We start from the raw sequence: 9,297 nt of genomic DNA, 5'->3' as shown, positions 1-9,297 counted from the left end.
GGCAAATTCAAATTCAACTCTCAACTGAGCCATTTTAGACTGCTCCATTGGAAATTCAAAGTTTTACTAAGAGACAGAAAATGAAGTTAGCACAGCACCCCACTCTCTGGTTGCCATCCGGCAGAACTGAGGCAGTATGATTGCAGCTAATACTGAAAACTTACAAATCATGTTGTCTTTAAAGGGAACCTGTCTTGTCATTATTAACCTGTAGATATGGGATTAATCTCCAGTTAATAGCATTCTACATGTGCCCGATGCCCACACAGAGAGTACCTCTGCCATAAGGAAATACACTTTAATCCTCCAGGCAACCTCGGGCTTTCAGTTATAGAGGTGGCCCTGGCGCAGCGTCGGCTGCCCCTCATTGCAGAGCGAGTGGCGGCTGTAACCACATTTCGTCAATGACTGACAGCCTTAGAGCTGGTTGTCAGTCAGTTATGGGGGAGTGGTTACAGTTCACCTCTATAACTGAAAGCCAAATGTTGCTTGGAGGAATAAAGTTAATCTCCTCTTGACAAAGGGACTCTCTGTGTGGGCAACGGGCACCTTCAGAACACTAATTACCTGCAGATAAACTTCATTACTGTAGGTTAATAGCATTTTTTTAAATGAGAAGTTCCCTTGCACAATTTTTGCACCTGAAATTAAAATTAATAAAAATACTGGTGGATCCACTTTTCCATTAGCCCATTCTATAGATAGATAGGGGTCTCGGAGATGAGTTCCCCTAATTGTCTGAAATTTATGGTGCATATTGTGGATATGCCGAAAATGTCATTAATAGAATGGCAATTTAATATATGATTAGCAGGGAAGAGTCACACGTTGATTCATGGGAGGTGTTTGGCCAATTTTTTTGACTCATCAGCTTGGTCTCCTGTACTGTATACTATGTCTATTGTCATTTTGGTGGCCCTGAGAGCTTTGTTACATTGCTAAATATAAGAAAATTTTACTGCTAAGATCTCAATCATCTCTATTTATAGTAAAATTTGAAATGCGTCGGGTAGATGGAAATGATACAGAATAAACCAGCGGACATGGTGCTCACACATAATTTCCATGCAGATCCCAATGATAAACATAACTTCCAGAGGAATAGAATTTAGGGTAATTATTATCTCACATAACCATTATTTTCCTGTAACAACCAGGGAGTTTGCAAAATTTATGGTGGAATTATACGGCAGCAATATCATCAGCGAATAGTCTTCTGATAATGAAGTACCCAGGGGCCTAATTAAATTACAACAGGGAAGATTAAAATAAAAGTACATTCAGCTCTGCCCTTGTTGTATGGATTACTTGTATATTTTATTCCAAACTAGTTCTATCTACCAAATCCCATTGGGATATTATTGTTATTTTTTTTATTTTTGCTAAATACTATCACTAATGCATATCACTCATGAACATAGCTGTTGGTCTATTAAAAGCATGCTGGTTCACAATAAAATTGAATTTTAAATGTGTCTATGACTCATAGACATGGCCTGGAAACCCCATTTCTTTCCGATTTCTTTCAAGTTCAAGGGGAATAAGGTTGTTAGACTTTAAAATGAGTCTTCGAAATGGTCTTATTATCTTACCAGGTTCTATAAATAATTGGTAATAAAATATAATACAAGACCTAGTTCCATGACATGGGCTTTTTATAGCTTATGAAAAGATGAGTGGATTGTGCCTATACAATAGTGCAGAGTTTCACATTTTATTCCATGTGACATAGTCTGTATTTTCCAATTGTATAAGCTCCCCTATATTGGAAAATTTTTAGCGTAAATACTAAATTCGGTCTCATGACAGATCTATTTCCACCACCGCATCTGTATATGTACGAGATGGACATGGTTAGAAAAAGTCAACAAGTAAACTGTGATATCTATAGGAGGAATCTAAGCAACAAAGCACTGCAAAGTCAAATCATCCAGCCTTGACTTCCCATCGACAATCAAACTCTTAAGGGGCATTTACTCTGCCAGAAAAATTGTGAGCAAGTGTTGTTAAAAATATGGATTTCATGATTATCTTGCATGCTGCTGATCATCCAGTGATTGAACAAAATGCTCTTTTATTATGTGAGATGATTTTTTGCTGAAGCACTAAACATTGTTCTTCTCATCATAGCATCATCCTGTATAACCAGGAGTCTCACTTCCAAGGACTATGGCAACCTTAGTGATCCACTATAGGTTCATCAGTGCACATCATTTACTTTGGTCTACCTATGTAAACAGGCATTTGAATAACCATCAATCAGTAAAGTTTGCCGATCTGTGGTCATATTGTGCCACCGGTCAGTCTATGAGAATGGAGTTTTATGCATGCATTCCAATCCCATAATACATTAACTTATTCAAGACATTTAACTCTCTACTGTAACAAGTAGGACCAGCAAAACCTTACTAGAAAAGGTAGACTTAGCAAAGTCAGTGAAATTAAAAGGTATCTGTTAACTGGATTTAGGCCTCCAAATCACCCAAAGCCTGGTAGGGCCAGTGCAGATAAGCGTATTTGCTGCTCTAGCGTGATCTGCCAAAACATCAGAATGCTTCTGGATCAATGTTAGTCTACGTGTCAGATTATTACCTCGGACATCGACTGTTGAAGAAAACATCTCTGCATGACCGAGTTTGATGCGATTTTTGAATCGCGCTCAGTCACATAAGTTAATGAGCGCATGGAAACTATTGCACTGCACTCAGATAACATCTGACAAAAAGTAGAAGATGGAGAATTTTTTTCCCAATTTTCTTCTCATCTGAAAGAATAGTATTGCATTATGCTCACACTCTGATCAACCTCTGATCAGAGTTTGATCAGAGCGTAATTTACATAATCAGTTCAATTCTCTCGTCTGCTCCTAGCCTTACTAAGGATCATCTTCGATCTCCTGGTTTATTTGGTAAGAGGTAGAAATCACTTTGACTGCTGTGTATAGGTAAGAAGTAGAGAGAAGTTACTAGAAGTCAAGAACGTCAAGCTGGCCAGCCTCCTTTGTTGTCAGACTGACATCCCACAAGCCTGAAACATTTTAACAAGTCATCTCCAGTAGAGAAAATGTATTTATTTTTTACAAGAAAATCTTTATTCTCTAGAATATGGGTCTTTGTAATTCACTCCTTGCGAATTAAAGAAAATGGATTCCAGCTGTTGTTGACATTTTGCTAATCTCTAGAGGGCTCGAAAAATTTTTATACTTAACTTACCTCCCCACAATCCCTAGCTCTCTGCTGCTTGCCATGCCCAGGACCACCATCCTGAACTTGCCTTGTCTTTATTTATATGTGCGGTATTCTGTGTAAGGAGACTTATAATGTCATTCCCAGGTAATTGTATACCAATCAAGATAGAAGGGTGGTTAGTGATATTTCAACTTCTTGGAACTTCTCATGGCTATTTCTATTCTTTATTTTGAATGTACCAGAATGAAAAAAAAAGTTAATCATGGTGAACCTGTTAACGTTTTTTTATCCTGTGCCATCATCTCAGAATATGTCAAGCCAAACTGAAAAGGCAAAAAAATCATATTTGCATCCTTATACTATGGAACCCTTAGAAAGAGCAATACCAACTGTTAGCAACAAGGAGATAGGGGATTGACCAAGGGTAATTGAAGGGGCATAAAGTAGTATGCAAACATCGAACACTTTTATTTGGGAGGCAAAACTGAGTGTTGCCTGTTAAACCAGCATAATTTGTTGGGAAATTGCAAAATAATTTTTACATAAATACAGTGGGGAAAATGTATTTAGTCCGCCACCAATTGTGCAAGGTCTCCCACTTAAAAAGAGGAGAGAGGCCTGTAATTGACATCATAGGTAGACCACAACTGTGAGAATCAAAATGGAGAAAACAAATCCAGAAAATCACCTTGTCTGATTTGGCAAGATTCATTTTGCAAATAATGTAGAAAATAAGTATTTGCTCATTAACAAAAGTTCATCTCATTATTTTGTTATATATCCTTTGTTTGCAACGACAGAGGTAAAATGTTTTTTGTAAGTCTTCACAAGGTTGGCACACACTGTTGGTGGTATGTTGGCCCATTCCTCCATACAGATCTCCTCTAGAGCAGTGATGTTTTGGGCCTATCGCTGGGCAACATGGACTTTCAAAGCCCTCCAAAGGTTTTCTATGTGCATGAGATCTGGAGACTGGCTAGGCCACTCCAGGACCTTCAAATGCTTATTACAAAGCCACTCCTTTGTTGCCCTGGTGGTGTGCTTGGATTATTATCATGCTGAAAGACCCATCCACATTTCATCTTCAATGCCTTTGCTGTTGAAAGGAAGTTTGGACTCAGAAACTCACGATACATGACCACATTCATTCTCTCATATACATGGATCAGTTGTCCTGATCCCTTTGCAGAGAAACAGCCCCAAAGCATGATGTTACCACCTCCATTCTTCACAGTAGGTATGGTGTTCTTTGGTACAACTCAGAATTCTGTCTCTTCCAAACATGACAAGTTTTGTTTCTATCAAACAGTTTTACTTTGGTTTCATCAGACCATATGACATTCTCCCAAAACTCTTCTAGATAATCCAAATTCTCTTTAGCAAACTTCAGATGGGCCCGGACATGTACTGGCTTAAGCAGAGGGACACGTCTGACACTGCAGGATCTGAGTCCCTGGTGGCGTATTGTGTTACTGATGGTAGCCTTTGTTACGGTGGTCCCAGCTCTATGCAGGTCATTCACTAGGTCCACCGTGTGGTTCTGGGATTCTTTCTCACCATTCTTGTGATCATTTTGACCCCATGGGGTGAGATCTTACGTGGAGCCCCAGATCGAGAAAGATTATCAATGGTCTTGTATGTCTTCCATTTTCTTTTTATTGCTCCCAAAGTTGATTTCATCACACCAAGCTGCTTTACTAAAGCAGATTCAGTCTTACCATCGTGGTGCATGGCTACAGTTTTATTTCTGGTGTACTTTCACAGCTTTTTGGTCTTCACCATAGTGGAGTGTGACTGTTTGAGGTTGTGGACAGGTGTCTTTTATACTGATAAGTTCAAACAGATGCCATTACTAGAGGTAATGAGTGGAGGACAGAGGAGCCTCTTAAAGAAGAAGTTACAGGTCTGTGAGAGCCAGGAATCTTGCATGCTTTTAGGTGACCAAATACTTATTTTCCACCATAATTTGCAAAAATAAATGTTGCCAAATCAGACAAGGTGATTTTCTGGATTTGTTTTTTCATTTTGACTCTCCTAGTTGTGGTCTACCTATGATGTCAATTACAGGCCTCTCTCAACTTTTGAAGTGGGAGAACTTGCACAATTGGTGGCTGACTAAACACTTTTTTCCGCACTATATATTTAATTGTTTTTGATATGGAAGGAATAGAGCAGATTAATTATGTATCTTTACAACTGTATACACTTAAAAAAAAAAATGTGTCATGAGAAAATGACCTTTAGTTTAAATTGCATTTTTGTGCAATTTTTTTTTTTTATTTTTTGGCAATATTTTTTTCACAGTCAGAAATTTCTACAATTTCCACATTTTCTACCATGTCCATTTCAGGAAATGTCTATATACATTAGCGGTCTGACTGAAACCATTTCTTTTGTAATGAAACATTTAAATACGTGCAAAGGTCTTTGTGAAGGAAAAGGAGCAGGACCAGCTGTGACATTGCCAAAAGTGAATGGTGGATACTGTGTCATCAGCTCTGTAAAGAGCTGTTACATGGCAATGTAATGCCTCTGATGATAATGATGCTGCTGAAAACCCTTCCTGAAATAACAGAAAGCAAAAGTGTAAAATGGCATGAGGAGTCAGTGTAAAAGTGCAAGATTACTTTTTTTTGTTTTTAAAATAGAGATTGTTATGCTAAAATAATTGACATTTTTTAAATATACCTATAGCATAAAAACTTTATACATAAGTCGTTTTCTGATGGCAAAATCCCTTTATGAATAAATCAAATGTTATCAATTATTGTCAATTACAAAGAAAGAGTATTACTGCTGTAAATGTGTTCTATCCAGCAGCTCCCAGGTCACATCTGATGCTGTTAGTGTATTAATATAATGCAATCCATCATATCAGGTTTCCTTGGTCGTGCACTGTCAATAATATCTAATGTAAGATTGATTGAGAACCAGATTCTTCTCTGCAAATAGAGGAAATCATGATAAATCAATATTATTCTGGCTCAGAGAATTTCACCCATCCATGAGGAAAGTTAACGTCCTATATACAGCATTGCTGAATCGTGCTACAATAACACATGCACAAAATATCAAGACTAGTGACTGCTCCTAAGGAAATAATCCATATACTGATTGACCTGTCAACCTGCTCTGGAATAAGTGCGGAAATAATATTTTATTATCATCATTAGCCACTTAAATAATAAAGGTAATCTATCATCAAAAACAATACTGTGTTTATATTAAATGTATTTGCTAACAGCTATGAATCAAGGTGTCAACTGTCTTTGCTGATAAGAAGCCTGCTGAAAACTTGTCCTGAAATGGCAAGAATAAAAAAATCTAAAAAGCCCGGTGGCTAGTGGAAACATTGCTCATTTCGATTTTTTATTTTTTTAAATAAAGATTGGGACATTCACAAAAAACGCTAATAATAATAATAAAAAAAAAAAAAAAACATTATTTAAATTCAGTTTAAGTTAATTTTGGCCCCAAAAGCTATGCATTTTTTCTCCTTTTACTTATTTTTAACAGCTAAGTAACTTTTTGTGAGATTGCTATTTTGGAGGGTGAGTTTTATTGTTATGTGGGTATAATGTTTACAATACTATTTTATTAAAACCTATATTTTCTTTGGTTGTTCTTTTTTCATGTAGATTATTTCAAGTATCGACAGAACTCACTGGACATGTTTTTTTTAATTGAGTTCTGATTAAAATTTGTAACGGTGTTTTACATAATGTGTGCACCATTAATTATTATTATAAGAAATGCATAGGTATAAATACGATTTTAACATTTTAGTTTTAGTTCCTGAGAAGTTTTCTTGCGGCATGTATGCAGATGTCTCCATCACTTCCTCTCTTAGAATTTATAAATAAAGTCCGTGGAGCCTCATTTAAGAGTCTCAAACATGGGACTAGCCAGATATTCCTCCAGGGAAGGACCCAGCCAAGGAGTGGCTCCTTTCAGAAACCACCATTACCACCATATTACGTGGCCTTTTAAGTCAATATCCAGCTCTTTACGAGTTTACAGATATGACAAGCGAAATATCAAGGCCAGGTATCCATCCACAGACAGCTGTTTCGGGGTGTTGCCCCTCATCAGTGTGGAGTAGGATTCTGGCTAGGTGAGAGCAATGCCTAATAGACCAACATCATGAAAAAATCACTGACCTCAGGGAGACCAGTCAAAGAAAACACTGCGGCAGCCGGAAAAGGCGCTCAATCAGTTAAATCCTAGATGCATTGCTCCCTGGGAATTACGAATATGCAAATAAAGTCTGTGGAGCCTCATTTAAGAGTCTCAAACACAGGACTAGCCAGGGAAGGACCCAGCCAAAGAGTGACCCCTTTCGGAAACCACCATTACCACCAATATCCAGCTCTTTACGAGTTTACAGATATGACAAGGGAAATACCAAGGCCAGTTATCCATCCACAGAAAGCTGTTTCTTAGAATTTAGTCAGACTCCAAAGTCTCACAAAGCAAATTCATCATAATATCATCACACAATATTAAAACCCTTGACTGTTGTAAATGACATCAAGAACATTAGGAGTTTACATATAGACACCTATATCATATCGATATCGCAACAAAATATCGCAAAATCATTTTATAATTTTATTTTTGAAAGCAGGTCAATTTACAAAAGTCATCTTGGGATATGTAGAGCCCAAGTCAAAGGTAAGAAAGAATACATATTTTTTGTATTCTTAGGGAATTAAAACTTTTTTTTGTTACTTACCTTTAGAATATATTGCCACATTTTAATACTATGTCTATGTAAAAATTGTTTATTTAAAATAATAACACATAACAAATATAATAGAAACTTTGTAAGTCTACAAAATGATTGCCCTTCCTTTGGTTAGACAAGGATTACCAGAAATCAACTATTCCGGATTTTCCGGGGCAAGTACTGAAATAAGTGGGGATTATATTAAGTTCATCCAAATACGGAGTGAAAAAGAGACATTTCCGTGAAGGTTAAGCTTTCCTGGATGGGGATGGATGGGTTTGGGGCCGAAAGCTTAAAGAGGCACTCCAAACAATGGTTTTAAAGACTTACTATATTGCAATAATCATATTATAGACCTACAATTACATGTGAAAGGAAGTGAGTTCAGATTCAATACATAAAATCAAATACTTTATTTCATGGTTAAAATAGGTATGTCAACACTAAATAGGAATGATTGATGACAAGGAGTGCAAGGAGGTGAAACCGGACATGTTTCGAACGACTGATGTATTCTTAAACTTGAGACTTCCTTTCTCTACATAGAGCTTAGAAGGATTCAGCTTGTCAGTTTTTAATCATGGGATATCATAAACCAAATGGAACACTGAAAAATTAATGGGATACCAAGGCGAAATGAGCAATTGTAAGTACACAGTGCTTTTTAATTTGACGGTTGCAATATATTAAGAGGATGAAAATGTTGATAGAAGTACATATTTAATTGTTCCCCTGACTTATTGGCAACTATGTGTAGGGGCCGATTCATCAAGACTGACGTAGCACAAACTCGCGGTACCACAGCCTTGCCGAAGTAAAAGGCACTGAATTCTTCTGGATTAATTTGGCATCTCTCCTGAGTGGCATGCTCTTCTGTGCGCCGTGCCAGAACTGCTACTTTAGTCAAGGACTGGAATAGTATTTCTGGCATACAAACGCCAGCATATTTAATTAATTTGACAGGAGTACTTGGATATTTCCTGTACCGCCCCAACTCCTCCCCAGCTTCTCCCATTTTGGCAAAGCTGATTTAGACCAACATGAAAATCTAAAAAGTCACAAAACTTTTTGTGGAACTCCCCATAGGATAAGCATTTTGCAACTTTTGCACCAGTTTTCCTGTCTAAAAGCTTAGATAAATTAGCCTCAAAGTGTTTTAAGGGCTAAATGGACATTTGCTGGTTATTGTGCACTCATAACTAAGAAATAATTTACATGTATGCTGGAATGCTGAAAATAGGGTCCTCAGGCATCTAAGATGTTTATAGGAGTCATAGCACAGCGGTATGCATAAGTCATTTTACGTCACTTACATGGTACCAACTCAATGAAACCTTTTATAGCCTAATATTTGCAATATACTGGTAATATTATTATTAT

Source organism: Dendrobates tinctorius, unplaced genomic scaffold (genome assembly GCF_039654945.1).
Source record: "Dendrobates tinctorius isolate UK_male_01 unplaced genomic scaffold, ASM3965494v1 ptg000113l, whole genome shotgun sequence".
NCBI classification, from domain to species: domain Eukaryota; kingdom Metazoa; phylum Chordata; class Amphibia; order Anura; family Dendrobatidae; genus Dendrobates; species Dendrobates tinctorius.
The sequence above is the reverse complement of the archived record's forward strand: the minus strand, read 5'-3'. Positions refer to the sequence as shown.